This window comes from Anopheles funestus, unplaced genomic scaffold (assembly GCF_943734845.2).
Source record: "Anopheles funestus unplaced genomic scaffold, idAnoFuneDA-416_04 scaffold_12_ctg1, whole genome shotgun sequence".
Taxonomy (NCBI): domain Eukaryota; kingdom Metazoa; phylum Arthropoda; class Insecta; order Diptera; family Culicidae; genus Anopheles; species Anopheles funestus.
The window spans coordinates 86,417-114,062 of NW_026045352.1; the positions used below are offsets into that span (position 1 = coordinate 86,417).

General features: G+C 47.8%; 1 long non-coding RNA gene across 1 annotated transcript in view; it reads left to right on the plus strand.

Moving 5' to 3' along the window:
- LOC125774483 (uncharacterized) overlaps positions 1 to 21,866 on the plus strand; it is an 82,461-nt gene extending 60,595 nt beyond the window's left edge. Inside the window, exon 3 of the long non-coding RNA XR_007420959.1 lies at positions 21,126 to 21,866. This is a non-coding gene — a long non-coding RNA (uncharacterized LOC125774483). The remainder of the gene's footprint in view (positions 1 to 21,125) is intronic.
- Positions 21,867 to 27,646: the final 5,780 nt, after the last annotated feature.

Genomic DNA, 27,646 nt, shown 5'->3' on the forward strand with positions numbered 1-27,646 from the left:
GTGTCTTGGCTAATGTGTCTTGGCTAATGTGTCTTGGCTAAGGTGTCTTGGCTAAGGTGTCTTGGCTAAGGTGTCTTGGCTAAGGTGTCTTGGCTAAGGTGTCTTGGCTAATGTGTCTTGGCTAAGGTGTCTTGGCTAATGTGTCTCGGCTAAGGTGTCTTGGCTAAGGTGTCTTGGCTAAGGTGTCTCGGCTAATGTGTCTTGGCTAAGGTGTCTTAGCTTAGGTGTCTTGGCTTATGTGTTTTGGCTAAGGTGTCTTGGCTAATGTGTCTTGGCTAAGAGTCTTGGCTAAGGTGTCTTGGCTAATGTGTCTCGGCTAAAGTGTCTTGGCTAAGGTGTCTTGGCTAAGGTGTCTTGGCTAAGGTGTCTTGGCTAAGGTGTCTTGGCTAAGGTGTCTTGGCTAAGGTGTCTTGGCTAATGTGTCTTGGCTAAGGTGTCTTGGCTAATGTGTCTCGGCTAAGGTGTCTTGGCTAAGGTGTCTTGGCTAATGTGTCTTGGCTAAAGTGTCTTGGCTAAGGTGTCTTGGCTAATGTGTCTCGGCTAAGGTGTCTTGGCTAAGGTGTCTCGGCTAAGGTGCCTCGGCTAATGTGTCTTGGCTAAGGTGTCTTAGCTAAGATGTCTTGGCTAATGTGTTTTGGCTAAGGTGTCTTGGCTAATGTGTCTTGGCTAAGGTGTCTTGGCTAAGGTGTCTTGGCTAAGGTGTCTTGGCTAAGGTGTCTTGGCTAAGGTGTCTTGGCTAATGTGTCTTGGCTAAGGTGTCTTGGCTAATGTGTCTTGGCTAAGGTGTCTTGGCTAAGGTGTCTTGGCTAATGTGTCTTGGCTAAGGTGTCTTGGCTAAGGTGTCTTGGCTAAGGTGTCTTGGCTAAGGTGTCTTGGCTAAGGTGTCTTGGCTAATGTGTCTTGGCTAAGGTGTCTTGGCTAAGGTGTCTTGGCTAAGGTGTCTTGGCTAATGTGTCTTGAATAAAGTGTCTTGGCTAAGGTGTCTTGGCTAATGTGTCTCGGCTAAGGTGTCTTGGCTAAGGTGTCTTGGCTAAGGTGTCTCGGCTAATGTGTCTTGGCTAAGGTGTCTTAGCTTAGGTGTCTTGGCTAATGTGTCTTGGCTAATGTGTCTTGGCTAAAGTGTCTTGGCTAAGGTGTCTTGGCTAATGTGTCTCGGCTAAGGTGTCTTGGCTAAGGTGTCTTGGCTAAGGTGTCTCGGCTAATGTGTCTTGGCTAAGGTGTCTTAGCTAAGATGTCTTGGCTAATGTGTTTTGGCTAAGGTGTCTTGGCTAATGTGTCTTGGCTAAGGTGTCTTGGCTAATGTGTCTTGGCTAAAGTGTCTTGGCTAAGGTGTCTTGGCTAATGTGTCTCGGCTAAGGTGTCTTGGCTAAGGTGTCTTGGCTAAGGTGTCTCGGCTAATGTGTCTTGGCTAAGGTGTCTTAGCTAAGATGCCTTGGCTAATGTGTTTTGGCTAAGGTGTCTTGGCTAATGTGTCTTGGCTAAGGTGTCTTGGCTAAGGTGTCTTGGCTAAGGAGTCTTGGCTAAGGTGTCTTGGCTAAGGTGTCTTGGCTAAGGTGTCTTGGCTAAGGTGTCTTGGCTAATGTGTCTTGGCTAAGGTGTCTTGGCTAATGTGTCTCGGCTAAGGTGTCTTGGCTAAGGTGTCTTGGCTAATGTGTCTTGGCTAAGGTGTCTTAGCTTAGGTGTCTTGGCTAATGTGTTTTGGCTAAGGTGTCTTGGCTAATGTGTCTTGGCTAAGGTGTCTTGGCTAAGGTGTCTTGGCTAATGTGTCTCGGCTAAAGTTTCTTGGCTAAGGTGTCTTGGCTAAGGTGTCTTGGCTAAGGTGTCTTGGCTAAGGTGTCTTGGCTAAGGTGTCTTGGCTAAGGTGTCTTGGCTAAGGTGTCTTGGCTAATGTGTCTCGGCTAAGGTGTCTTGGCTAAGGTGTCTTGGCTAATGTGTCTTGGCTAAAGTGTCTTGGCTAAGGTGTCTTGGCTAATGTGTCTCGGCTAAGGTGTCTTGGCTAAGGTGTCTTGGCTAAGGTGTCTCGGCTTATGTGTCTTGGCTAAGGTGTCTTAGCTAAGATGTCTTGGCTAATGTGTTTTGGCTAAGGTGTCTTGGCTAATGTGTCTTGGCTAAGGTGTCTTGGCTAAGGTGTCTTGGCTAAGGTGTCTTGGCTAAGGTGTCTCGGCTAAGGTGTCTTGGCTAATGTGTCTTGGCTAAGGTGTCTTGGCTAATGTGTCTTGGCTAAGGTGTCTTGGCTAAGGTGTCTTGGCTAAGGTGTCTTGGCTAATGTGTCTTGGCTAAGGTGTCTTGGCTAAGGTGTCTTGGCTAAGGTGTCTTGGCTAAGGTGTCTTGGCTAAGGTGTCTTGGCTAATGTGTCTTGACTAAGGTGTCTTGGCTAATGTGTCTCGGCTAAGGTGTCTTGGCTAAAGTGTCTTGGCTAAGGTGTCTCGGCTAATGTGTCTTGGCTAAGGTGTCTTAGCTTAGGTGTCTTGGCTTATGTGTTTTGGCTAAGGTGTCTTGGCTAATGTGTCTTGGCTAATGTGTCTTGGCTAAGGTGTCTTGGCTAATGTGTCTCGGCTAAAGTGTCTTGGCTAAGGTGTCTTGGCTAAGGTGTCTTGGCTAAGGTGTCTTGGCTAAGGTGTCTTGGCTAAGGTGTCTTGGCTAATGTGTCTTGGCTAAGGTGTCTTGGCTAATGTGTCTCGGCTAAGGTGTCTTGGCTAAGGTGTCTTGGCTAATGTGTCTTGGCTAATGTGTCTTGGCTAAGGTGTCTTGGCTAATGTGTCTCGGCTAAGGTGTCTTGGCTAAGGTGTCTTGGCTAAGGTGTTTCGGCTAATGTGTCTTGGCTAAGGTGTCTTAGCTAAGATGTCTTGGCTAATGTGTTTTGGCTAAGGTGTCTTGGCTAATGTGTCTTGGCTAAGGTGTCTTGGCTAAGGTGTCTTGGCTAAGGTGTCTTGGCTAAGGTGTCTTGGCTAAGGTGTCTTGGCTAATGTGTCTTGGCTAAGGTGTCTTGGCTAATGTGTCTTGGCTAAGGTGTCTTGGCTAAGGTGTCTTGGCTAAGGTGTCTTGGCTAATGTGTCTTGGCTAATGTGTCTTGGCTAGGGTGTCTTGGCTAAGGTGTCTTGGCTAAGGTGTCTTGGCTAAGGTGTCTTGGCTAAGGTGTCTTGGCTAATGTGTCTTGGCTAAGGTGTCTTGGCTAAGGTGTCTTGGCTAAGGTGTCTTGGCTAAGGTGTCTTGGCTAAGGTGTCTTGGCTAATGTGTCTTGGCTAAAGTGTCTTGGCTAAGGTGTCTTGGCTAATGTGTCTCGGCTAAGGTGTCTTGGCTAAGGTGTCTTGGCTAAGGTGTCTCGGCTAATGTGTCTTGGCTAAGGTGTCTTAGCTTAGGTGTCTTGGCTAATGTGTTTTGGCTAAGGTGTCTTGGCTAATGTGGCTTGGCTAAGGTGTCTTGGCTAAGGTGTCTTGGCTAATGTGTCTCGGCTAAAGTGTCTTGGCTAAGGTGTCTTGGCTAAGGTGTCTTGGCTAAGGTGTCTTGGCTAAGGTGTCTTGGCTAAGGTGTCTTGGCTAATGTGTCTTGGCTAAGGTGTCTTGGCTAATGTGTCTCGGCTAAGGTGTCTTGGCTAATGTGTCTCGGCTAATGTGTCTTGGCTAAGGTGTCTTAGCTAAGATGTCTTGGCTAATGTGTTTTGGCTAAGGTGTCTTGGCTAATGTGTCTTGGCTAATGTGTCTTGGCTAAGGTGTCTTGGCTAAGGTGTCTTGGCTAAGGTGTCTTGGCTAATGTGTCTTGGCTAAGGTGTCTTGGCTAATGTGTCTTGGCTAAGGTGTCTTGGCTAAGGTGTCTTGGCTAAGGTGTCTTGGCTAATGTGTCTTGGCTAAGGTGTCTTGGCTAAGGTGTCTTGGCTAAGGTGTCTTGGCTAAGGTGTCTTGGCTAAGGTGTCTTGGCTAAGGTGTCTTGGCTAAGGTGTCTCGGCTAATGTGTCTTGGCTAAGGTGTCTTAGCTTAGGTGTCTTGGCTAATGTGTTTTGGCTAAGGTGTCTTGGCTAATGTGGCTTGGCTAAGGTGTCTTGGCTAAGGTGTCTTGGCTAATGTGTCTCGGCTAAAGTGTCTTGGCTAAGGTGTCTTGGCTAAGGTGTCTTGGCTAAGGTGTCTTGGCTAAGGTGTCTTGGCTAAGGTGTCTTGGCTAAGGTGTCTTGGCTAATGTGTCTTGGCTAAGGTGTCTTGGCTAATGTGTCTCGGCTAAGGTGTCTTGGCTAATGTGTCTTGGCTAAGGTGTCTTGGCTAAGGTGTCTTGGCTAAGGTGTCTTGGCTAAGGTGTCTTGGCTAAGGTGTCTTGGCTAAGGTGTCTTGGCTAAGGTGTCTCGGCTAAGGTGTCTTGGCTAAGGTGTCTTAGCTTAGGTGTCTTGGCTAATGTGTTTTGGCTAAGGTGTCTTGGCTAATGTGGCTTGGCTAAGGTGTCTTGGCTAAGGTGTCTTGGCTAATGTGTCTCGGCTAAAGTGTCTTGGCTAAGGTGTCTTGGCTAAGGTGTCTTGGCTAAGGTGTCTTGGCTAAGGTGTCTTGGCTAAGGTGTCTTGGCTAAGGTGTCTTGGCTAATGTGTCTTGGCTAAGGTGTCTTGGCTAAGGTGTCTTGGCTAAGGTGTCTTGGCTAAGGTGTCTTGGCTAATGTGTCTTGGCTAAGGTGTCTTGGCTAATGTGTCTTGGCTAAGGTGTCTTGGCTAAGGTGTCTTGGCTAAGGTGTCTTGGCTAATGTGTCTTGGCTAAGGTGTCTTGGCTAAGGTGTCTTGGCTAAGGTGTCTTGGCTAAGGTGTCTTGGCTAAGGTGTCTTGGCTAAGGTGTCTTGGCTAAGGTGTCTCGGCTAATGTGTCTTGGCTAAGGTGTCTTAGCTTAGGTGTCTTGGCTAATGTGTTTTGGCTAAGGTGTCTTGGCTAATGTGGCTTGGCTAAGGTGTCTTGGCTAAGGTGTCTTGGCTAATGTGTCTCGGCTAAAGTGTCTTGGCTAAGGTGTCTTGGCTAAGGTGTCTTGGCTAAGGTGTCTTGGCTAAGGTGTCTTGGCTAAGGTGTCTTGGCTAATGTGTCTTGGCTAAGGTGTCTTGGCTAATGTGTCTCGGCTAAGGTGTCTTGGCTAATGTGTCTCGGCTAATGTGTCTTGGCTAAGGTGTCTTAGCTAAGATGTCTTGGCTAATGTGTTTTGGCTAAGGTGTCTTGGCTAATGTGTCTTGGCTAAGGTGTCTTGGCTAAGGTGTCTTGGCTAAGGTGTCTTGGCTAAGGTGTCTTGGCTAATGTGTCTTGGCTAAGGTGTCTTGGCTAATGTGTCTTGGCTAAGGTGTCTTGGCTAAGGTGTCTTGGCTAAGGTGTCTTGGCTAATGTGTTTTGGCTAAGGTGTCTCGGCTAAGGTGTCTTGGCTAAAGTGTCTTGACTAAGGTGTCTTGGCTAAGGTGTCTTGGATAAAGTGTCTTGGCTAATGTGTCTTGGCTAAGGTGTCTTGGCTAATGTGTCTTGGCTAAGGTGTCTTGGCTAATGTGTCTTGGCTAAGGTGTCTTGGCTAATGTGTCTTGGCTAAGGTGTCTTGGCTAAGGTGTCTTGGCTAAGGTGTCTTGGCTAAGGTGTCTTAGCTAAGGTGTCTTGGCAAAGGTGTCTTGGCTAAGGTGTCTTGGCTAAGGTGTCTTGGCTAAGGTGTCTTGGCTAATGTGTCTTGGCTAAAGTGTCTTGGCTAAGGTGTCTTGGCTAAGGTGTCTTGGCTAATGTGTCTTGGCTAAGGTGTCTTGGCTAATGTGTCTTGGCTAAGGTGTCTTGGCTAAGGTGTCTTGGCTAAGGTGTCTTGGCTAATGTGTCTTGGCTAATGTGTCTTGGCTAAGGTGTCTTTGCTAAGGTGTCTTGGCTAAGGTGTCTTGGCTAAGGTGTCTTGGCTAAGGTGTCTTGGCTAATGTGTCTCGGCTAAGGTGTCTTGGCTAAGGTGTCTTGGCTAATGTGTCTTGGCTAAAGTGTCTTGGCTAAGGTGTCTTGGCTAATGTGTCTCGGCTAAGGTGTCTTGGCTAAGGTGTCTTGGCTAAGGTGTCTCGGCTAATGTGTCTTGGCTAAGGTGTCTTAGCTAAGATGTCTTGGCTAATGTGTTTTGGCTAAGGTGTCTTGGCTAATGTGTCTTGGCTAAGGTGTCTTGGCTAAGGTGTCTTGGCTAAGGTGTCTTGGCTAATGTGTCTTGGCTAAGGTGTCTTGGCTAATGTGTCTTGGCTAAGGTGTCTTGGCTAAGGTGTCTTGGCTAAGGTGTCTTGGCTAATGTGTCTTGGCTAATGTGTCTTGGCTAAGGTGTCTTGGCTAAGGTGTCTTGGCTAAGGTGTCTTGGCTAAGGTGTCTTGGCTAAGGTGTCTTGGCTAATGTGTCTTGGCTAATGTGTCTTGGCTAATGTGTCCTGGCTAAGGTGTCTTGGCTAAGGTGTCTTGGCTAATGTGTGTTGGCTTATGTGTCTTGGCTAATGTGTCTTGGCTAAGGTGTCTTGGCTAAGGTGTCTTGGCTAAAGTGTCTTGGCTAAAGTGTCTTGGCTAAGGTGTCTTGGCTAATGTGTCTTGGCTAAGGTGTCTTGGCTAATGTGTTTTGGCTAAGGTGTCTTGGCTAATGTGTCTTGGCTAAGGTGTCTTGGCTAAGGTGTCTTGGCTAATGTGTCTCGGCTAAAGTGTCTTGGCTAAGGTGTCTTGGCTAAGGTGTCTTGGCTAAGGTGTCTTGGCTAAGGTGTCTTGGCTAAGGTGTCTTAGCTAAGGTGTCTTGGCTAAGGTGTCTTGGCTAATGTGTCTTGGCTAAGGTGTCTTGGCTAATGTGTCTCGGCTAAGGTGTCTTGGCTAAGGTGTCTTGGCTAATGTGTCTTGGCTAAAGTGTCTTGGCTAAGGTGTCTTGGCTAAAGTGTCTTGGCTAAAGTGTCTTGGCTAAGGTGTCTTGGCTAATGTGTCTTGGCTAAGGTGTCTTGGCTAATGTGTTTTGGCTAAGGTGTCTTGGCTAATGTGTCTTGGCTAAGGTGTCTTGGCTAAGGTGTCTTGGCTAATGTGTCTCGGCTAAAGTGTCTTGGCTAAGGTGTCTTGGCTAAGGTGTCTTGGCTAAGGTGTCTTGGCTAAGGTGTCTTGGCTAAGGTGTCTTAGCTAAGGTGTCTTGGCTAAGGTGTCTTGGCTAATGTGTCTTGGCTAAGGTGTCTTGGCTAATGTGTCTCGGCTAAGGTGTCTTGGCTAAGGTGTCTTGGCTAATGTGTCTTGGCTAAAGTGTCTTGGCTAAGGTGTCTTGGCTAATGTGTCTCGGCTAAGGTGTCTTGGCTAAGGTGTCTTGGCTAAGGTGTCTCGGCTAATGTGTCTTGGCTAAGGTGTCTTAGCTAAGATGTCTTGGCTAATGTGTTTTGGCTAAGGTGTCTTGGCTAATGTGTCTTGGCTAAGGTGTCTTGGCTAAGGTGTCTTGGCTAAGGTGTCTTGGCTAAGGTGTCTTGGCTAAGGTGTCTTGGCTAAGGTGTCTTGGCTAATGTGTCTTGGCTAAGGTGTCTTGGCTAATGTGTCTTGGCTAAGGTGTCTTGGCTAAGGTGTCTTGGCTAAGGTGTCTTGGCTAATGTGTCTTGGCTAATGTGTCTTGGCTAAGGTGTCTTGGCTAAGGTGTCTTGGCTAAGGTGTCTTGGCTAATGTGTCTTGGCTAAGGTGTCTTGGCTAAGGTGTCTTGGCTAAGGTGTCTTGGCTAAGGTGTCTTGGCTAATGTGTCTTGTCTAAAGTGTCTTGGCTAAGGTGTCTTGGCTAATGTGTCTCGGCTAAGGTGTCTTGGCTAAGGTGTCTTGGCTAAGGTGTCTCGGCTAATGTGTCTTGGCTAAGGTGTCTTGGCTTAGGTGTCTTTGCTAATGTGTTTTGGCTAAGGTGTCTTGGCTAATGTGTCTTGGCTAAGGTGTCTTGGCTAAGGTGTCTTGGCTAATGTGTCTCGGCTAAAGTGTCTTGGCTAAGGTGTCTTGGCTAAGGTGTCTTGGCTAAGGTGTCTTGGCTAAGGTGTCTTGGCTAAGGTGTCTTGGCTAAGGTGTCTTGGCTAATGTGTCTTGGCTAAGGTGTCTTGGCTAATGTGTCTCGGCTAAGGTGTCTTGGCTAAGGTGTCTTGGCTAATGTGTCTTGGCTAAAGTGTCTTGCCTAAGGTGTCTTGGCTAAAGTGTCTTGGCTAAGGTGTCTTGGCTAAGGTGTCTTGGCTAAGGTGTCTCGGCTAATGTGTCTTGGCTAAGGTGTCTTGGCTAAGGTGTCTTGGCTAATGTGTCTTGGCTAAGGTGTCTTGGCTAATGTGTCTTGGCTAAGGTGTCTTGGCTAAGGTGTCTTGGCTAAGGTGTCTTGGCTAAGGTGTCTTGGCTAAGGTGTCTTGGCTAAGGTGTCTTGGCTAAGGTGTTTTGGCTAATGTGTCTCGGCTAAGGTGTCTTGGCTAAGGTGTCTTGGCTAATGTGTCTTGGCTAAAGTGTCTTGGCTAAGGTGTCTTGGCTAATGTGTCTCGGCTAAGGTGTCTTGGCTAAGGTGTCTTGGCTAAGGTGTCTCGGCTAATGTGTCTTGGCTAAGGTGTCTTAGCTTAGGTGTCTTGGCTAATGTGTTTTGGCTAAGGTGTCTTGGCTAATGTGTCTTGGCTAAGGTGTCTTGGCTAAGGTGTCTTGGCTAATGTGTCTCGGCTAAAGTGTCTTGGCTAAGGTGTCTTGGCTAAGGTGTCTTGGCTAAGGTGTCTTGGCTAAGGTGTCTTGGCTAAGGTGTCTCGGCTAAGGTGTCTTGGCTAATGTGTCTTGGCTAAGGTGTCTCGGCTAATGTGTCTTGGCTAAGGTGTCTTAGCTAAGATGTCTTGGCTAATGTGTTTTGGCTAAGGTGTCTTGGCTAATGTGTCTTGGCTAAGGTGTCTTGGCTAAGGTGTCTTGGCTAAGGTGTCTTGGCTAAGGTGTCTTGGCTAAGGTGTCTTGGCTAATGTGTCTTGGCTAAGGTGTCTTGGCTAATGTGTCTTGGCTAAGGTGTCTTGGCTAAGGTGTCTTGGCTAAGGTGTCTTGGCTAAGGTGTCTCGGCTAATGTGTCTTGGCTAAGGTGTCTTAGCTTAGGTGTCTTGGCTAATGTGTTTTGGCTAAGGTGTCTTGGCTAATGTGTCTTGGCTAAGGTGTCTTGGCTAAGGTGTCTTGGCTAATGTGTCTCGGCTAAAGTGTCTTGGCTAAGGTGTCTTGGCTAAGGTGTCTTGGCTAAGGTGTCTTGGCTAAGGTGTCTTGGCTAATGTGTCTCGGCTAAGGTGTCTTGGCTAAGGTGTCTTGGCTAAGGTGTCTCGGCTAATGTGTCTTGGCTAAGGTGTCTTAGCTAAGATGTCTTGGCTAATGTGTTTTGGCTAAGGTGTCTTGGCTAAGGTGTCTTGGCTAAGGTGTCTTGGCTAAGGTGTCTTGGCTAAGGTGTCTTGGCTAATGTGTCTTGGCTAAGGTGTCTTGGCTAATGTGTCTTGGCTAAGGTGTCTTGGCTAAGGTGTCTTGGCTAAGGTGTCTTGGCTAAGGTGTCTTGGCTAAGGTGTCTTGGCTAAGGTGTCTCGGCTAATGTGTCTTGGCTAAGGTGTCTTAGCTAAGATGTCTTGGCTAATGTGTTTTGGCTAAGGTGTCTTGGCTAATGTGTCTTGGCTAAGGTGTCTTGGCTAAGGTGTCTTGGCTAAGGTGTCTTGGCTAAGGTGTCTTGGCTAATGTGTCTTGGCTAAGGTGTCTTGGCTAATGTGTCTTGGCTAAGGTGTCTTGGCTAAGGTGTCTTGGCTAAGGTGTCTTGGCTAATGTGTCTTGGCTAAGGTGTCTTGGCTAAGGTGTCTTGGCTAAGGTGTCTTGGCTAAGGTGTCTTGGCTAAGGTGTCTTGGCTAATGTGTCTTGGCTAAGGTGTCTTGGCTAAGGTGTCTTGGCTAAGGTGTCTTGGGTAAGGTGTCTTGGCTAATGTGTCTTGGCTAAAGTGTCTTGGCTAAGGTGTCTTGGCTAATGTGTCTCGGCTAAGGTGTCTTGGCTAAGGTGTCTTGGCTAAGGTGTCTCGGCTAATGTGTCTTGGCTAAGGTGTCTTAGCTTAGGTGTCTTGGCTAATGTGTCTTGGCTAAGGTGTCTTGGCTAATGTGTCTTGGCTAAGGTGTCTTGGCTAAGGTGTCTTGGCTAATGTGTCTCGGCTAAAGTGTCTTGGCTAAGGTGTCTTGGCTAAGGTGTCTTGGCTAAGGTGTCTTGGCTAAGGTGTCTTGGCTAAGGTGTCTTGGCTAAGGTGTCTTGGCTAATGTGTCTTGGCTAAGGTGTCTTGGCTAAGGTGTCTTGGCTAAGGTGTCTTGGCTAAGGTGTCTTGGCTAAGGTGTCTCGGCTAATGTGTCTTGGCTAAGGTGTCTTAGCTAAGATGTCTTGGCTAATGTGTTTTGGCTAAGGTGTCTTGGCTAATGTGTCTTGGCTAAGGTGTCTTGGCTAAGGTGTCTTGGCTAAGGTGTCTTGGCTAAGGTGTCTTGGCTAATGTGTCTTGGCTAAGGTGTCTTGGCTAAGGTGTCTTGGCTAAGGTGTCTTGGCTAAGGTGTCTTGGCTAAGGTGTCTTGGCTAAGGTGTCTTGGCTAAGGTGTCTTGGCTAATGTGTCTCGGCTAAGGTGTCTTGGCTAAGGTGTCTTGGCTAAGGTGTCTCGGCTAATGTGTCTTGGCTAAGGTGTCTTAGCTAAGATGTCTTGGCTAATGTGTTTTGGCTAAGGTGTCTTGGCTAATGTGTCTTGGCTAAGGTGTCTTGGCTAAGGTGTCTTGGCTAAGGTGTCTTGGCTAATGTGTCTTGGCTAATGTGTCTCGGCTAATGTGTCTTGGCTAAGGTGTCTTGGCTAAGGTGTCTTGGCTAATGTGTCTTGGCTAATGTGTCTTGGCTAAGGTGTCTTGGCTAATGTGTCTCGGCTAAGGTGTCTTGGCTAATGTGTCTTGGCTAAAGTGTTTTGGCTAAGGTGTCTTGGCTAAGGTGTCTTGGCTAATGTGTCTTGGCTAAGGTGTCTTGGCTAAGGTGTCTTGGCTAAGGTGTCTTGGCTAATGTGTCTTGGCTAAGGTGTCTTGGCTAATGTGTCTTGGCTAAGGTGTCTTGGCTAAGGTGTCTTGGCTAAGGTGTCTTGGCTAAGGTGTCTTGGCTAAGGTGTCTTGGCTAAGGTGTCTTGGCTAAGGTGTCTCGGCTAAGGTGTCTTGGCTAATGTGTGTTGGCTAAGGTGTCTTGGCTAAGGTGTCTTGGCTAAGGTGTCTTGGCTAAGGTGTCTTGGCTAAGGTGTCTTGGCTAAGGTGTCTTGGCTAAGGTGTCTTGGCTAATGTGTCTTGGCTAAGGTGTCTTGGCTAAGGTGTCTTGGCTAATGTGTCTTGGCTAAAGTGTTTTGGCTAAGGTGTCTTGGCTAAGGTGTCTTGGCTAAGGTGTCTTGGCTAATGTGTCTTGGCTAAGGTGTCTTGGCTAAGGTGTCTTGGCTAAGGTGTCTTGGCTAAGGTGTCTTGGCTAAGGTGTCTCGGCTAATGTGTCTTGGCTAAGGTGTCTTAGCTAAGATGTCTTGGCTAATGTGTTTTGGCTAAGGTGTCTTGGCTAAGGTGTCTTGGTTAATGTGTCTCGGCTAAGGTGTCTTGGCTAAGGTGTTTTGGCTAAGGTGTCTCGGCTAATGTGTCTTGGCTAAGGTGTCTTGGCTAATGTGTCTTGGCTAAGGTGTCTCGGCTAAGGTGTCTTGGCTAATGTGTCTCGGCTAAAGTGTCTTGGCTAAGGTGTCTTGGCTAAGGTGTCTTGGCTAAGGTGTCTTGGCTAAGGTGTCTTGGCTAAGGTGTCTTGGCTAAGGTGTCTTGGCTAATGTGTCTTGGCTAAGGTGTCTTGGCTAATGTGTCTCGGCTAAGGTGTCTTGGTTAAGGTGTCTTGGCTAAGGTGTCTTGGCTAATGTGTCTTGGCTAATGTGTCTTGGCTAAGGTGTCTTGGCTAAGGTGTCTTGGCTAATGTGTCTTGGCTAAGGTGTTTTGGCTAAGGTGTCTTGGCTAAGGTGTATTGGCTAAGGTGTCTTGGCTAATGTGTCTTGGCTAAAGTGTCTTGGCTAAGGTGTCTTGGCTAATGTGTCTTGGCTAAGGTGTCTTGGCTAAGGTGTCTTGGCTAAGGTGTCTCGGCTAATGTGTCTTGGCTAATGTGTCTTGGCTAAGGTGTCTTGGCTAAGGTGTCTTGGCTAATGTGTCTCGGCTAAGGTGTCTTGGCTAATGTGTCTTGGCTAATGTGTCTTGACTAAGGTGTCTTGGCTAATGTGTCTCGGCTAAGGTGTCTTGGCTAAAATGTCTTGGCTAATGTGTCTTGGCTAAGGTGTCTTGGCTAAGGTGTCTTGGCTAAGGTGTCTTGGCTAAGGTGTCTTGGCTAATGTGTTTTGGCTAAGGTGTCTTGGCTAATGTGTCTTGGCTAAGGTGTCTTGGCTAAGGTGTCTTGGCTAAGGTGTCTTGGCTAAGGTGTCTTGGCTAATGTGTCTTGGCTAAGGTGTCTTGGCTAATGTGTCTTGGCTAAGGTGTCTTGGCTAAGGTGTCTTGGCTAAGGTGTCTTGGCTAATGTGTCTTGGCTAATGTGTCTTGGCTAAGGTGTCTTGGCTAAGGTGTCTTGGCTAAGGTGTCTTGGCTAAGGTGTCTTGGCTAAGGTGTCTTGGCTAAGGTGTCTTGGCTAATGTGTCTTGGCTAAGGTGTCTTGGCTAATGTGTCTTGGCTAAGGTGTCTTGGCTAAGGTGTCTTGGCTAAGGTGTCTTGGCTAATGTGTCTTGGCTAATGTGTCTTGGCTAAGGTGTCTTGGCTAAGGTGTCTTGGCTAAGGTGTCTTGGCTAAGGTGTCTTGGCTAAGGTGTCTTGGCTAAGGTGTCTTGGCTAAGGTGTCTTGGCTAAGGTGTCTTGGCTAATGTGTCTTGGCTTATGTGTCTCGGCTAAGGTGTCTTGGCTAATGTGTCTCGGCTAAGGTGTCTTGGCTAAGGTTTCTTGGCTAATGTGTCTTGGCTAAAGTGTCTTGGCTAAGGTGTCTTGGCTAATGTGTCTCGGCTAAGGTGTCTTGGCTAAGGTGTCTTGGCTAAGGTGTCTCGGCTAATGTGTCTTGGCTAAGGTGTCTTGGCTAAGGTGTCTTGGCTAATGTGTTTTGGCTAAGGTGTCTTGGCTAATGTGTCTTGGCTAAGGTGTCTTGGCTAAGGTGTCTTGGCTAAGGTGTCTTGGCTAATGTGTCTTGGCTTATGTGTCTCGGCTAAGGTGTCTTGGCTAATGTGTCTCGGCTAAGGTGTCTTGGCTAAGGTGTCTTGGCTAATGTGTCTTGGCTAAAGTGTCTTGGCTAAGGTGTCTTGGCTAATGTGTCTCGGCTAAGGTGTCTTGGCTAAGGTGTCTTGGCTAAGGTGTCTCGGCTAATGTGTCTTGGCTAAGGTGTCTTAGCTAAGATGTCTTGGCTAATGTGTTTTGGCTAAGGTGTCTTGGCTAAGGTGTCTTGGCTAAGGTGTCTTGGCTAAGGTGTCTTGGCTAAGGTGTCTTGGCTAAGGTGTCTTGGCTAATGTGTCTTGGCTAAAGTGTCTTGGCTAAGGTGTCTTGGCTAATGTGTCTCGGCTAAGGTGTCTTGGCTAAGGTGTCTTGGCTAATGTGTCTTGGCTAATGTGTCTCGGCTAATGTGTCTTGGCTAAGGTGTCTTGGCTAAGGTGTCTTGGCTAATGTGTCTTAGCTAATGTGTCTTGGCTAAGGTGTCTTTGCTAATGTGTCTCGGCTAAGGTGTCTTGGCTAAGGTGTCTTGGCTAAGGTGTTTTGGCTAAGGTGTCCTGGCTAAGGTGTCTTGGCTTATGTGTCTTGGCTAAGGTGTCTTGGCTAAGGTGTCTTGGCTAAGGTGTCTTGGCTAAGGTGTCTTGGCTAAGGTGTCTTGGCTAAGGTGTCTTGGCTAAGGTGTCTTGGCTAATGTGTCTTGGCTAAGGTGTCTTGGCTAATGTGTCTTGGCTAAGGTGTCTTGGCTAAGGTGTCTTGGCTAAGGTGTCTTGGCTAATGTGTCTTGGCTAATGTGTCTTGGCTAAGGTGTCTTGGCTAAGGTGTCTTGGCTAAGGTGTCTTGGCTAAGGTGTCTTGGCTAAGGTGTCTTGGCTAAGGTGTCTTGGCTAAGGTGTCTTGGCTAAGGTGTCTTGGCTAATGTGTCTTGGCTTATGTGTCTCGGCTAAGGTGTCTTGGCTAATGTGTCTCGGCTAAGGTGTCTTGGCTAAGGTGTCTTGGCTAATGTGTCTTGGCTAAAGTGTCTTGGCTAAGGTGTCTTGGCTAATGTGTCTCGGCTAAGGTGTCTTGGCTAAGGTGTCTTGGCTAAGGTGTCTCGGCTAATGTGTCTTGGCTAAGGTGTCTTGGCTAAGGTGTCTTGGCTAATGTGTTTTGGCTAAGGTGTCTTGGCTAATGTGTCTTGGCTAAGGTGTCTTGGCTAAGGTGTCTTGGCTAAGGTGTCTTGGCTAATGTGTCTTGGCTTATGTGTCTCGGCTAAGGTGTCTTGGCTAATGTGTCTCGGCTAAGGTGTCTTGGCTAAGGTGTCTTGGCTAATGTGTCTTGGCTAAAGTGTCTTGGCTAAGGTGTCTTGGCTAATGTGTCTCGGCTAAGGTGTCTTGGCTAAGGTGTCTTGGCTAAGGTGTCTCGGCTAATGTGTCTTGGCTAAGGTGTCTTAGCTAAGATGTCTTGGCTAATGTGTTTTGGCTAAGGTGTCTTGGCTAATGTGTCTTGGCTAAGGTGTCTTGGCTAAGGTGTCTTGGCTAAGGTGTCTTGGCTAAGGTGTCTTGGCTAATGTGTCTTGGCTAAAGTGTCTTGGCTAAGGTGTCTTGGCTAATGTGTCTCGGCTAAGGTGTCTTGGCTAAGGTGTCTTGGCTAATGTGTCTTGGCTAATGTGTCTCGGCTAATGTGTCTTGGCTAAGGTGTCTTGGCTAAGGTGTCTTGGCTAATGTGTCTTAGCTAATGTGTCTTGGCTAAGGTGTCTTTGCTAATGTGTCTCGGCTAAGGTGTCTTGGCTAAGGTGTCTTGGCTAAGGTGTTTTGGCTAAGGTGTCTTGGCTAAGGTGTCTTGGCTTATGTGTCTTGGCTAAGGTGTCTTGGCTAAGGTGTCTTGGCTAAGGTGTCTTGGCTAAGGTGTCTTGGCTAATGTGTCTTGGCTAAGGTGTCTTGGCTAAGGTGTCTTGGCTAAGGTGTCTTGGCTAAGGTGTCTTGGCTAAGGTGTCTTGGCTAAGGTGTCTTGGCTAAGGTGTCTCGGCTAAGGTGTCTTGGCTAATGTGTGTTGGCTAAGGTGTCTTGGCTAAGGTGTCTTGGCTAAGGTGTCTCGGCTAATGTGTCTTGGCTAAGGTGTCTTAGCTAAGATGTCTTAGCTTAGGTGTCTTGGCTAATGTGTTTTGGCTAAGGTGTCTTGGCTAATGTGTCTTGGCTAAGGTGTCTTGGCTAAGGTGTCTTGGCTAATGTGTCTCGGCTAAAGTGTCTTGGCTAAGGTGTCTTGGCTAAGGTGTCTTGGCTAAGGTGTCTTGGCTAAGGTGTCTTGGCTAAGGTGTCTTGGCTAAGGTGTCTTGGCTAATGTGTCTTGGCTAAGGTGTCTTGGCTAATGTGTCTCGGCTAAGGTGTCTTGGCTAAGGTGTCTTGGCTAATGTGTCTTGGCTAAAGTGTCTTGGCTAAGGTGTCTTGGCTAATGTGTCTCGGCTAAGGTGTCTTGGCTAAGGTGTCTTGGCTAAGGTGTCTCGGCTAAGGTGTCTTGGCTAAGGTGTCTTAGCTTAGGTGTCTTGGCTAATGTGTTTTGGCTAAGGTGTCTTGGCTAATGTGTCTTGGCTAAGGTGTCTCGGCTAAAGTGTCTTGGCTAAGGTGTCTTGGCTAAGGTGTCTTGGCTAAGGTGTCTTGGCTAATGTGTCTTGGCTAAGGTGTCTTGGCTAAGGTGTCTTGGCTAATGTGTCTTGGCTAAGGTGTCTTGGCTAATGTGTCTTGGCTAATGTGTCTTGGCTAAAGTGTCTTGGCTAAGGTGTCTTGGCTAAGGTGTCTTGGCTAAGGTGTCTTGGCTAAGGTGTCTTGGCTAAGGTGTCTCGGCTAATGTGTCTTGGCTAAGGTGTCTCGGCTAAGGTGTCTTGGCTAATGTGTTTTGGCTAAGGTGTCTTGGCTAATGTGTCTTGGCTAAGGTGTCTTGGCTAAGGTGTCTTGGCTAAGGTGTCTTGGCTAAGGTGTCTTGGCTAAGGTGTCTTGGCTAATGTGTCTTGGCTAAGGTGTCTTGGCTAATGTGTCTTGGCTAAGGTGTCTTGGCTAAGGTGTCTTGGCTAAGGTGTCTTGGCTAATGTGTCTTGGCTAATGTGTCTTGGCTAAGGTGTCTTGGCTAAGGTGTCTCGGCTAAGGTGTCTTGGCTAATGTGTGTTGGCTAAGGTGTCTTGGCTAAGGTGTCTTGGCTAAGGTGTCTCGGCTAATGTGTCTCGGCTAAGGTGTCTTGGCTAAGGTGTCTTGGCTAAGGTGTCTCCGCTAATGTGTCTTGGCTAAGGTGTCTTAGCTTAGGTGTCTTGGCTAATGTGTTTTGGCTAAGGTGTCTTGGCTAATGTGTCTTGGCTAAGGTGTCTTGGCTAAGGTGTCTTGGCTAATGTGTCTCGGCTAAAGTGTCTTGGCTAAGGTGTCTTGGTTAAGGTGTCTTGGCTAAGGTGTCTTGGCTAAGGTGTCTTGGCTAAGGTGTCTTGGCTAAGGTGTCTTGGCTAAGGTGTCTTGGCTAATGTGTCTTGGCTAAGGTGTCTTGGCTAATGTGTCTCGGCTAAGGTGTCTTGGCTAAGGTGTCTTGGCTAATGTGTCTTGGCTAAAGTGTCTTGGCTAAGGTGTCTTGGCTAATGTGTCTCGGCTAAGGTGTCTTGGCTAAGGTGTCTTGGCTAAGGTGTCTCGGCTAATGTGTCTTGGCTAAGGTGTCTTAGCTAAGATGTCTTGGCTAATGTGTCTCGGCTAAGGTGTCTTGGCTAATGTGTCTTGGCTAAGGTGTCTTGGCTAAGGTGTCTTGGCTAATGTGTCTCGGCTAAAGTGTCTTGGCTAAGGTGTCTTGGCTAAGGTGTCTTGGCTAAAGTGTCTTGGCTAATGTGTCTTGGCTAATGTGTCTCGGCTAAGGTGTCTTGGCTAAGGTGTCTTGGCTAAGGTGTCTCGGCTAATGTGTCTTGGCTAAGGTGTCTTGGCTAATGTGTCTTGGCTAAAGTGTCTTGGCTAAGGTGTCTTAGCTAATGTGTCTCGGCTAAGGTGTCTTGGCTAAGGTGTCTTGGCTAAGGTGTCTTGGCTAATGTGTCTTGGCTAATGTGTCTTGGCTAAGGTGTCTTGGCTAAGGTGTCTTGGCTAATGTGTCTCGGCTAAAGTGTCTTGGCTAAGGTGTCTTGGCTAAGGTGTCTCGGCTAATGTGTCTTGGCTAAGGTGTCTTGGCTAATGTGTCTCGGCTGATTTGTCTTGGCTAAGGTGTCTTGGCTAATGTGTCTTGGCTAAGGTGTCTTGGCTAATGTGTCTTGGCTAAGGTGTCTTGGCTAATGTGTCTTGGCTAAGGTGTCTTGGCTAATGTGTCTTGGCTAAGGTGTCTCGGCTAATGTGTCTTGGCTAAGGTGTCTTGGCTAATGTGTCTTGGCTAAGGTGTCTTGGCTAAGGTGTCTCCGCTAATGTGTCTTGGCTAAGGTGTCTTAGCTTAGGTGTCTTGGCTAATGTGTTTTGGCTAAGGTGTCTTGGCTAATGTGTCTTGGCTAAGGTGTCTTGGCTAAGGTGTCTTGGCTAATGTGTCTCGGCTAAAGTGTCTTGGCTAAGGTGTCTTGGCTAAGGTGTCTTGGCTAAGGTGTCTTGGCTAAGGTGTCTTGGCTAAGGTGTCTTGGCTAAGGTGTCTTGGCTAATGTGTCTTGGCTAAGGTGTCTTGGCTAATGTGTCTCGGCTAAGGTGTCTTGGCTAAGGTGTCTTGGCTAATGTGTCTTGGCTAAAGTGTCTTGGCTAAGGTGTCTTGGCTAATGTGTCTCGGCTAAGGTGTCTTGGCTAAGGTGTCTTGGCTAATGTGTCTTGGCTAAAGTGTCTTGGCTAAGGTGTCTTGGCTAATGTGTCTCGGCTAAGGTGTCTTGGCTAAGGTGTCTTGGCTAAGGTGTCTTGGCTAATGTGTCTTGGCTAATGTGTCTTGGCTAAGGTGTCTTGGCTAAGGTGTCTTGGCTAATGTGTCTCGGCTAAGGTGTCTTGGCTAAGGTGTCTTGGCTAAGGTGTCTCGGCTAATGTGTCTTGGCTAAGGTGTCTTGGCTAATGTGTCTCGGCTGATTTGTCTTGGCTAAGGTGTCTTGGCTAATGTGTCTTGGCTAAGGTGTCTTGGCTAATGTGTCTTGGCTAAGGTGTCTTGGCTAATGTGTCTTGGCTAATGTGTCTTGGCTAAGGTGTCTTGGCTAAGGTGTCTTGGCTAATGTGTCTCGGCTAAAGTGTCTTGGCTAAGGTGTCTTGGCTAAGGTGTCTTGGCTAAGGTGTCTTGGCTAAGGTGTCTTGGCTAAGGTGTCTTGGCTAATGTGTCTTGGCTAAGGTGTCTTGGCTAATGTGTCTCGGCTAAGGTGTCTTGGCTAAGGTGTCTTGGCTAATGTGTCTTGGCTAAAGTGTCTTGGCTAAGGTGTCTTGGCTAATGTGTCTTGGCTAAGGTGTCTTGGCTAAGGTGTCTTGGCTAATGTGTCTTGGCTAGTGTGTCTTGGCTAATGTGTCTTGGCTAAGGTGTCTTGGCTAAGGTGTCTTGGCTAATGTGTCTTGGCTAAAGTGTCTTGGCTAAGGTGTCTTGGCTAATGTGTCTTGGCTAAGGTGTCTTGGCTAAGGTGTCTTGGCTAATGTGTCTTGGCTAGTGTGTCTTGGCTAATGTGTCTTGGCTAAGGTGTCTTGGCTAAGGTGTCTTGGCTAATGTGTCTTGGCTAAGGTGTCTTGGCTAATGTGTCTTGGCTAAGGTGTCTTGGCTAAGGTGTCTTGGCTAAGGTGTCTTGGCTAATGTGTCTCGGCTAAGGTGTCTTGGCTAAGGTGTCTTGGCTAAGGTGTCTCGGCTAATGTGTCTTGGCTAAGGTGTCTTAGCTAAGATGTCTTGGCTAATGTGTTTTGGCTAAGGTGTCTTGGCTAATGTGTCTTGGCTAAGGTGTCTTTGCTAATGTGTCTCGGCTAAGGTGTCTTGGCTAATGTGTCTTGGCTAAAGTGTTTTGGCTAAGGTGTCTTGGCTAAGGTGTCTTGGCTAATGTGTCTTGGCTAATGTGTCTCGGCTAAGGTGTCTTGGCTAAGGTGTCTTGGCTAAGGTGTCTTGGCTAATGTGTCTTGGCTAAGGTGTCTCGGCTAATGTGTCTTGGCTAAGGTGTCTTGGCTAAGGTGTCTTGGCTAAGGTGTCTTGGCTAATGTGTCTTGGCTAATGTGTCTTGGCTAAGGTGTCTTGGCTAATGTGTCTCGGCTAAGGTGTCTTGGCTAAAGTGTTTTGGCTAAGGTGTCTTGGCTAAGGTGTCTTGGCTAATGTGTCTTGGCTAATGTGTCTTGGCTAAGGTGTCTTGGCTAAGGTGTCTTGGCTAAGGTGTCTTGGCTAATGTGTCTCGGCTAAGGTGTCTTGGCTAATGTGTCTTGGCTAAGGTGTCTTGGCTAATGTGTCTTGGCTAATGTGTCTTGGCTAAGGTGTCTTGGCTAAGGTGTCTTGGCTAAGGTGTCTTGGCTAAGGTGTCTTGGCTAAGGTGTCTTGGCTAAGGTGTCTTGGCTAAGGTGTCTTGGCTAATGTGTCTCGGCTAAGGTGTCTTGGCTAATGTGTCTTGGCTAAGGTGTCTTGGCTAATGTGTCTTGGCTAAGGTGTCTTGGCTAAGGTGTCTTGGCTAATGTGTCTTGGCTAGTGTGTCTTGGCTAATGTGTCTTGGCTAAGGTGTCTTGGCTAAGGTGTCTTGGCTAAGGTGTCTCGGCTAAGGTGTCTTGGCTAAGGTGTCTTGGCTAATGTGTCTCGGCTAAAGTGTCTTGGCTAAGGTGTCTTGGCTAAGGTGTCTTGGCTAAGGTGTCTTGGCTAAGGTGTCTTGGCTAATGTGTCTTGGCTAAGGTGTCTTGGCTAATGTGTCTTGGCTAAGGTGTCTTGGCTAATGTGTCTTGGCTAAGGTGTCTTGGCTAAGGTGTCTTGGCTAAGGTGTCTTGGCTAAGGTGTCTTGGCTAAGGTGTCTTGGCTAAGGTGTCTTGGCTAAGGTGTCTTGGCTAATGTGTCTCGGCTAAGGTGTCTTGGCTAATGTGTCTTGGCTAAGGTGTCTTGGCTAAGGTGTCTTGGCTAATGTGTCTTGGCTAAGGTGTCTTGGCTAAGGTGTCTTGGCTAAGGTGTCTTGGCTAAGGTGTCTTGGCTAAGGTGTCTTGGCTAATGTGTCTCGGCTAAGGTGTCTTGGCTAATGTGTCTCGGCTAAGGTGTCTTGGCTAAAGTGTCTTGGCTAAGGTGTCTTGGCTAATGTGTCTCGGCTAAGGTGTCTTGGCTAATGTGTCTTGGCTAAGGTGTCTTGGCTAATGTGTCTTGGCTAAGGTGTCTTGGCTAAGGTGTCTTGGCTAAGGTGTCTTGGCTAAAGTGTCTTGGCTAAGGTGTCTTGGCTAAGGTGTCTCGGCTAAGGTGTCTTGGCTAATGTGTCTTGGCTAAGGTGTCTTGGCTAATGTGTCTTGGCTAAGGTGTCTTGGCTAATGTGTCTCGGCTAATGTGTCTTGGCTAAAGTGTTTTGGCTAAGGTGTCTTGGCTAAGGTGTCTTGGCTAATGTGTCTTGGCTAATGTGTCTTGGCTAAGGTGTCTTGGCTAAGGTGTCTTGGCTAATGTGTCTCGGCTAATGTGTCTTGGCTAAAGTGTTTTGGCTAAGGTGTCTTGGCTAAGGTGTCTTGGCTAATGTGTCTTGGCTAATGTGTCTTGGCTAAGGTGTCTTGGCTAAGGTGTCTTGGCTAAGGTGTCTTGGCTAATGTGTCTCGGCTAAGGTGTCTTGGCTAATGTGTCTTGGCTAAGGTGTCTTGGCTAATGTGTCTTGGCTAAGGTGTCTTGGCTAAGGTGTCTTGGCTAAGGTGTCTTGGCTAAGGTGTCTTGGCTAAGGTGTCTTGGCTAAGGTGTCTTGGCTAAGGTGTCTTGGCTAATGTGTCTCGGCTAAGGTGTCTTGGCTAATGTGTCTTGGCTAAGGTGTCTTGGCTAAGGTGTCTTGGCTAATGTGTCTTGGCTAAGGTGTCTTGGCTAATGTGTCTCGGCTAAGGTGTCTTGGCTAAGGTGTCTTGGCTAAGGTGTCTTGGCTAAGGTGTCTTGACTAATGTGTCTCGGCTAAGGTGTCTTGGCTAATGTGTCTCGGCTAAGGTGTCTTGGCTAAAGTGTCTTGGCTAAGGTGTCTTGGCTAATGTGTCTTGGCTAAAGTGTCTTGGCTAAGGTGTCTTGGCTAATGTGTCTCGGCTAAGGTGTCTTGGCTAAGGTGTCTTGGCTAAGGTGTCTCGGCTAATGTGTCTTGGCTAAGGTGTCTTGGCTAAGGTGTCTTGGCTAAGGTGTCTTGGCTAATGTGTCTCGGCTAAGGTGTCTTGGCTAATGTGTCTTGGCTAAGGTGTCTTGGCTAATGTGTCTTGGCTAAGGTGTCTTGGCTAATGTGTCTTGGCTAATGTGTCTCGGCTAAAGTGTCTTGGCTAAGGTGTCTTGGCTAAGGTGTCTTGGCTAAGGTGTCTTGGCTAATGTGTCTTGGCTAAGGTGTCTTGGCTAAGGTGTCTTGGCTAATGTGTCTTGGCTAAAGTGTCTTGGCTAAGGTGTCTTGGCTAATGTGTCTTGGCTAAGGTGTCTTGGCTAAGGTGTCTTGGCTAATGTGTCTTGGCTAGTGTGTCTTGGCTAATGTGTCTTGGCTAAGGTGTCTTGGCTAAGGTGTCTTGGCTAATGTGTCTTGGCTAAGGTGTCTTGGCTAATGTGTCTTGGCTAAGGTGTCTTGGCTAAGGTGTCTTGGCTAAGGTGTCTTGGCTAATGTGTCTCGGCTAAGGTGTCTTGGCTAAGGTGTCTTGGCTAAGGTGTCTCGGCTAATGTGTCTTGGCTAAGGTGTCTTAGCTAAGATGTCTTGGCTAATGTGTTTTGGCTAAGGTGTCTTGGCTAATGTGTCTTGGCTAAGGTGTCTTTGCTAATGTGTCTCGGCTAAGGTGTCTTGGCTAATGTGTCTTGGCTAAAGTGTTTTGGCTAAGGTGTCTTGGCTAAGGTGTCTTGGCTAATGTGTCTTGGCTAAGGTGTCTTGGCTAAGGTGTCTTGGCTAAGGTGTCTTGGCTAATGTGTCTCGGCTAAGGTGTCTTGGCTAATGTGTCTTGGCTAAGGTGTCTTGGCTAATGTGTCTTGGCTAAGGTGTCTTGGCTAAGGTGTCTTGGCTAAGGTGTCTTGGCTAAGGTGTCTTGGCTAAGGTGTCTTGGCTAAGGTGTCTCGGCTAAGGTGTCTTGGCTAATGTGTCTTGGCTAAGGTGTCTTGGCTAATGTGTCTTGGCTAAGGTGTCTTGGCTAATGTGTCTCGGCTAATGTGTCTTGGCTAAAGTGTTTTGGCTAAGGTGTCTTGGCTAAGGTGTCTTGGCTAATGTGTCTTGGCTAAGGTGTCTTGGCTAAGGTGTCTTGGCTAATGTGTCTTGGCTAAGGTGTCTTGGCTAATGTGTCTCGGCTAAGGTGTCTTGGCTAAGGTGTCTTGGCTAAGGTGTCTTGGCTAAGGTGTCTTGGCTAATGTGTCTCGGCTAAGGTGTCTTGGCTAATGTGTCTCGGCTAAGGTGTCTTGGCTAATGTGTCTCGGCTAAGGTGTCTTGGCTAAGGTGTCTTGGCTAATGTGTCTTGGCTAAGGTGTCTTGGCTCAGGTGTCTTGGCTAAGGTGTCTTGGCTAAAGTGTCTTGGCTAATGTGTCTTGGCTAATGTGTCTCGGCTAAGGTGTCTTGGCTAAGGTGTCTTGGCTAAGGTGTCTCGGCTAATGTGTCTTGGCTAAGGTGTCTTAGCTAAGATGTCTTGGCTAATGTGTTTTGGCTAAGGTGTCTTGGCTAATGTGTCTTGGCTAAGGTGTCTTGGCTAATGTGTCTTGGCTAAAGTGTCTTGGCTAAGGTGTCTTGGCTGATGTGTCTCGGCTAAGGTGTCTTGGCTAAGGTGTCTTGGCTAATGTGTCTTGGCTAATGTGTCTCGGCTAAGGTGTCTTGGCTAAGGTGTCTTGGCTAATGTGTCTCGGCTAAGGTGTCTTGGCTAAGGTGTCTCCGCTAATGTGTCTTGGCTAAGGTGTCTTAGCTTAGGTGTCTTGGCTAATGTGTTTTGGCTAAGGTGTCTTGGCTAATGTGTCTTGGCTAAGGTGTCTTGGCTAAGGTGTCTTGGCTAAGGTGTCTTGGCTAAGGTGTCTTGGCTAAGGTGTCTTGGCTAAGGTGTCTTGGCTAAGGTGTCTTGGCTAATGTGTCTTGGCTAAGGTGTCTTGGCTAATGTGTCTCGGCTAAGGTGTCTTGGCTAAGGTGTCTTGGCTAATGTGTCTTGGCTAAAGTGTCTTGGCTAAGGTGTCTTGGCTAATGTGTCTCGGCTAAGGTGTCTTGGCTAAGGTGTCTTGGCTAAGGTGTCTCGGCTAATGTGTCTTGGCTAAGGTGTCTTAGCTAAGATGTCTTGGCTAATGTGTTTTGGCTAAGGTGTCTTGGCTAATGTGTCTTGGCTAAGGTGTCTTGGCTAATGTGTCTTGGCTAAAGTGTCTTGGCTAAGGTGTCTTGGCTAATGTGTCTCGGCTAAGGTGTCTTGGCTAAGGTGTCTTGGCTAATGTGTCTTGGCTATTGTGTCTCGGCTAAGGTGTCTTGGCTAAGGTGTCTTGGCTAAGGTGTCTTGGCTAATGTGTCTCGGCTAAGGTGTCTTGGCTAAGGTGTCTTGGCTAATGTGTCTTGGCTAATGTGTCTCGGCTAAGGTGTCTTGGCTAAGGTGTTTTGGCTAAGGTGTTTTGGCTAAGGTGTCTTGGCTAAGGTGTCTTGGCTAATGTGTCTTGGCTAAGGTGTCTTGGCTAAGGTGTCTTGGCTAAGGTGTCTTGGCTAAGGTGTCTTGGCTAATGTGTCTTGGCTAATGTGTCTTGGCTAAGGTGTCTTGGCTAATGTGTCTTGGCTAAGGTGTCTTGGCTAAGGTGTCTTGGCTAAGGTGTCTTGGCTAAGGTGTCTTGGCTAAGGTGTCTTGGCTAAGGTGTCTCGGCTAATGTGTCTTGGCTAAGGTGTCTTGGCTAAGGTGTCTTGGCTAATGTGTCTTGGCTAATGTGTCTTGGCTAAGGTGTCTTGGCTAATGTGTCTCGGCTAAGGTGTCTTGGCTAATGTGTCTTGGCTAAGGTGTCTTGGCTAAGGTGTCTTGGCTAAGGTGTCTTGGCTAAGGTGTCTTGGCTAATGTGTCTCGGCTAAGGTGTCTTGGCTAATGTGTCTTGGCTAAGGTGTCTTGGCTAAGGTGTCTTGGCTAAGGTGTCTTGGCTAAGGTGTCTTGGCTAATGTGTCTCGGCTAAGGTGTCTTGGCTAATGTGTCTTGGCTAAGGTGTCTTGGCTAATGTGTCTTGGCTAAGGTGTCTTGGCTAAGGTGTCTTGGCTAAGGTGTCTTGGCTAAGGTGTCTTGGCTAAGGTGTCTTGGCTAAGGTGTCTTGGCTAAGGTGTCTCGGCTAAGGTGTCTTGGCTAATGTGTGTTGGCTAAGGTGTCTTGGCTAAGGTGTCTTGGCTAAGGTGTCTTGGCTAAGGTGTCTCGGCTAATGTGTCTTGGCTAAGGTGTCTTAGCTAAGATGTCTTAGCTAAAGTGTCTTGGCTAATGTGTTTTGGCTAAGGTGTCTTGGCTAATGTGTCTTGGCTAAGGTGTCTTGGCTAAGGTGTCTTGGCTAATGTGTCTCGGCTAAAGTGTCTTGGCTTAGGTGTCTTGGCTAAGGTGTCTTGGCTAAGGTGTCTTGGCTAAGGTGTCTTGGCTAAGGTGTCTTGGCTAATGTGTCTTGGCTAAGGTGTCTTGGCTCAGGTGTCTTGGCTAAGGTGTCTTGGCTAAAGTGTCTTGGCTAATGTGTCTTGGCTAATGTGTCTTGGCTAAGGTGTCTTGGCTAATGTGTCTTGGCTAAGGTGTCTTGGCTAATGTGTCTCGGCTAAGGTGTCTTGGCTAAGGTGTCTTGGCTAATGTGTCTTGGCTATTGTGTCTTGGCTAAGGTGTCTTGGCTAATGTGTCTCGGCTAAGGTGTCTTGGCTAAGGTGTCTTGGCTAAGGTGTCTCGGCTAATGTGTCTTGGCTAAGGTGTCTTAGCTTAGGTGTCTTGGCTAATGTGTCTCGGCTAAGGTGTCTTGGCTAATGTGTCTTGGCTAAGGTGTCTTGGCTAAGGTGTCTTGGCTAATGTGTCTCGGCTAAAGTGTCTTGGCTAAGGTGTCTTGGCTAAGGTGTCTTGGCTAAGGTGTCTTGGCTAAGGTGTCTTGGCTAAAGTGTCTTGGCTAAGGTGTCTTGGCTAAGGTGTCTTGGCTAAGGTGTCTTGGCTAAGGTGTCTTGGCTAATGTGTCTCGGCTAAAGTGTCTTGGCTAAAGTGTCTTGGCTAAGGTGTCTTGGCTAAGGTGTCTTGGCTAAGGTGTCTTGGCTAAGGTGTCTCGGCTAAGGTGTCTCGGCTAATGTGTCTTGGCTAAGGTGTCTTAGCTTAGGTGTCTTGGCTAATGTGTCTCGGCTAAGGTGTCTTGGCTAATGTGTCTTGGCTAAGGTGTCTTGGCTAAGGTGTCTTGGCTAATGTGTCTCGGCTAAAGTGTCTTGGCTAAGGTGTCTTGGCTAAGGTGTCTTGGCTAAGGTGTCTTGGCTAAGGTGTCTTGGCTAATGTGTCTTGGCTAATGTGTCTTGGCTAATGTGTCTCGGCTAAGGTGTCTTGGCTAAGGTGTCTTGGCTAATGTGTCTCGGCTAAGGTGTCTTGGCTAAGGTGTCTTGGCTAATGTGTCTTGGCTGATGTGTCTTGGCTAAGGTGTCTTGGCTAATGTGTCTCGGCTAAGGTGTCTTGGCTAAGGTGTCTTGGCTAAGGTGTCTCGGCTAATGTGTCTTGGCTAAGGTGTCTTGGCTAAGGTGTCTTGGCTAATGTGTCTCGGCTAAAGTGTCTTGGCTAAGGTGTCTTGGCTAAGGTGTCTTGGCTAAGGTGTCTTGGCTAAGGTGTCTTGGCTAAGGTGTCTTGGCTAAGGTGTCTTGGCTAATGTGTCTTGGCTAAGGTGTCTTGGCTAATGTGTCTCGGCTAAGGTGTCTTGGCTAAGGTGTCTTGGCTAATGTGTCTTGGCTATTGTGTCTTGGCTAAGGTGTCTTGGCTAATGTGTCTCGGCTAAGGTGTCTTGGCTAAGGTGTCTTGGCTAAGGTGTCTCGGCTAATGTGTCTTGGCTAAGGTGTCTTAGCTAAGATGTCTTGGCTAATGTGTTTTGGCTAAGGTGTCTTGGCTAATGTGTCTTGGCTAAGGTGTCTTGGCTAATGTGTCTTGGCTAAAGTGTCTTGGCTAAGGTGTCTTGGCTAATGTGTCTCGGCTAAGGTGTCTTGGCTAAGGTGTCTTGGCTAATGTGTCTTGGCTAATGTGTCTCGGCTAAGGTGTCTTGGCTAAGGTGTTTTGGCTAAGGTGTCTTGGCTAAGGTGTCTTGGCTAATGTGTCTTGGCTAAGGTGTCTTGGCTAAGGTGTCTTGGCTAAGGTGTCTTGGCTAATGTGTCTTGGCTAAAGTGTTTTGGCTAAGGTGTCTTGGCTAAGGTGTCTTGGCTAATGTGTCTTGGCTAAGGTGTCTTGGCTAAGGTGTCTTGGCTAAGGTGTCTTGGCTAAGGTGTCTTGGCTAAGGTGTCTTGGCTAAGGTGTCTCGGCTAATGTGTCTTGGCTAAGGTGTCTTGGCTAAGGTGTCTTGGCTAATGTGTCTTGGCTAATGTGTCTTGGCTAAGGTGTCTTGGCTAATGTGTCTCGGCTAAGGTGTCTTGGCTAATGTGTCTTGGCTAAGGTGTCTTGGCTAAGGTGTCTTGGCTAAGGTGTCTTGGCTAAGGTGTCTTGGCTAATGTGTCTCGGCTAAGGTGTCTTGGCTAATGTGTCTTGGCTAAGGTGTCTTGGCTAAGGTGTCTTGGCTAAGGTGTCTTGGCTAAGGTGTCTTGGCTAATGTGTCTCGGCTAAGGTGTCTTGGCTAATGTGTCTTGGCTAAGGTGTCTTGGCTAATGTGTCTTGGCTAAGGTGTCTTGGCTAAGGTGTCTTGGCTAAGGTGTCTTGGCTAAGGTGTCTTGGCTAAGGTGTCTTGGCTAAGGTGTCTTGGCTAAGGTGTCTCGGCTAAGGTGTCTTGGCTAATGTGTGTTGGCTAAGGTGTCTTGGCTAAGGTGTCTTGGCTAAGGTGTCTTGGCTAAGGTGTCTCGGCTAATGTGTCTTGGCTAAGGTGTCTTAGCTAAGATGTCTTAGCTAAAGTGTCTTGGCTAATGTGTTTTGGCTAAGGTGTCTTGGCTAATGTGTCTTGGCTAAGGTGTCTTGGCTAAGGTGTCTTGGCTAATGTGTCTCGGCTAAAGTGTCTTGGCTAAGGTGTCTTGGCTAAGGTGTCTTGGCTAAGGTGTCTTGGCTAAGGTGTCTTGGCTAAGGTGTCTTGGCTAATGTGTCTTGGCTAAGGTGTCTTGGCTCAGGTGTCTTGGCTAAGGTGTCTTGGCTAAAGTGTCTTGGCTAATGTGTCTTGGCTAATGTGTCTCGGCTAAGGTGTCTTGGCTAAGGTGTCTTGGCTAAGGTGTCTCGGCTAATGTGTCTTGGCTAAGGTGTCTTAGCTTAGGTGTCTTGGCTAATGTGTCTCGGCTAAGGTGTCTTGGCTAATGTGTCTTGGCTAAGGTGTCTTGGCT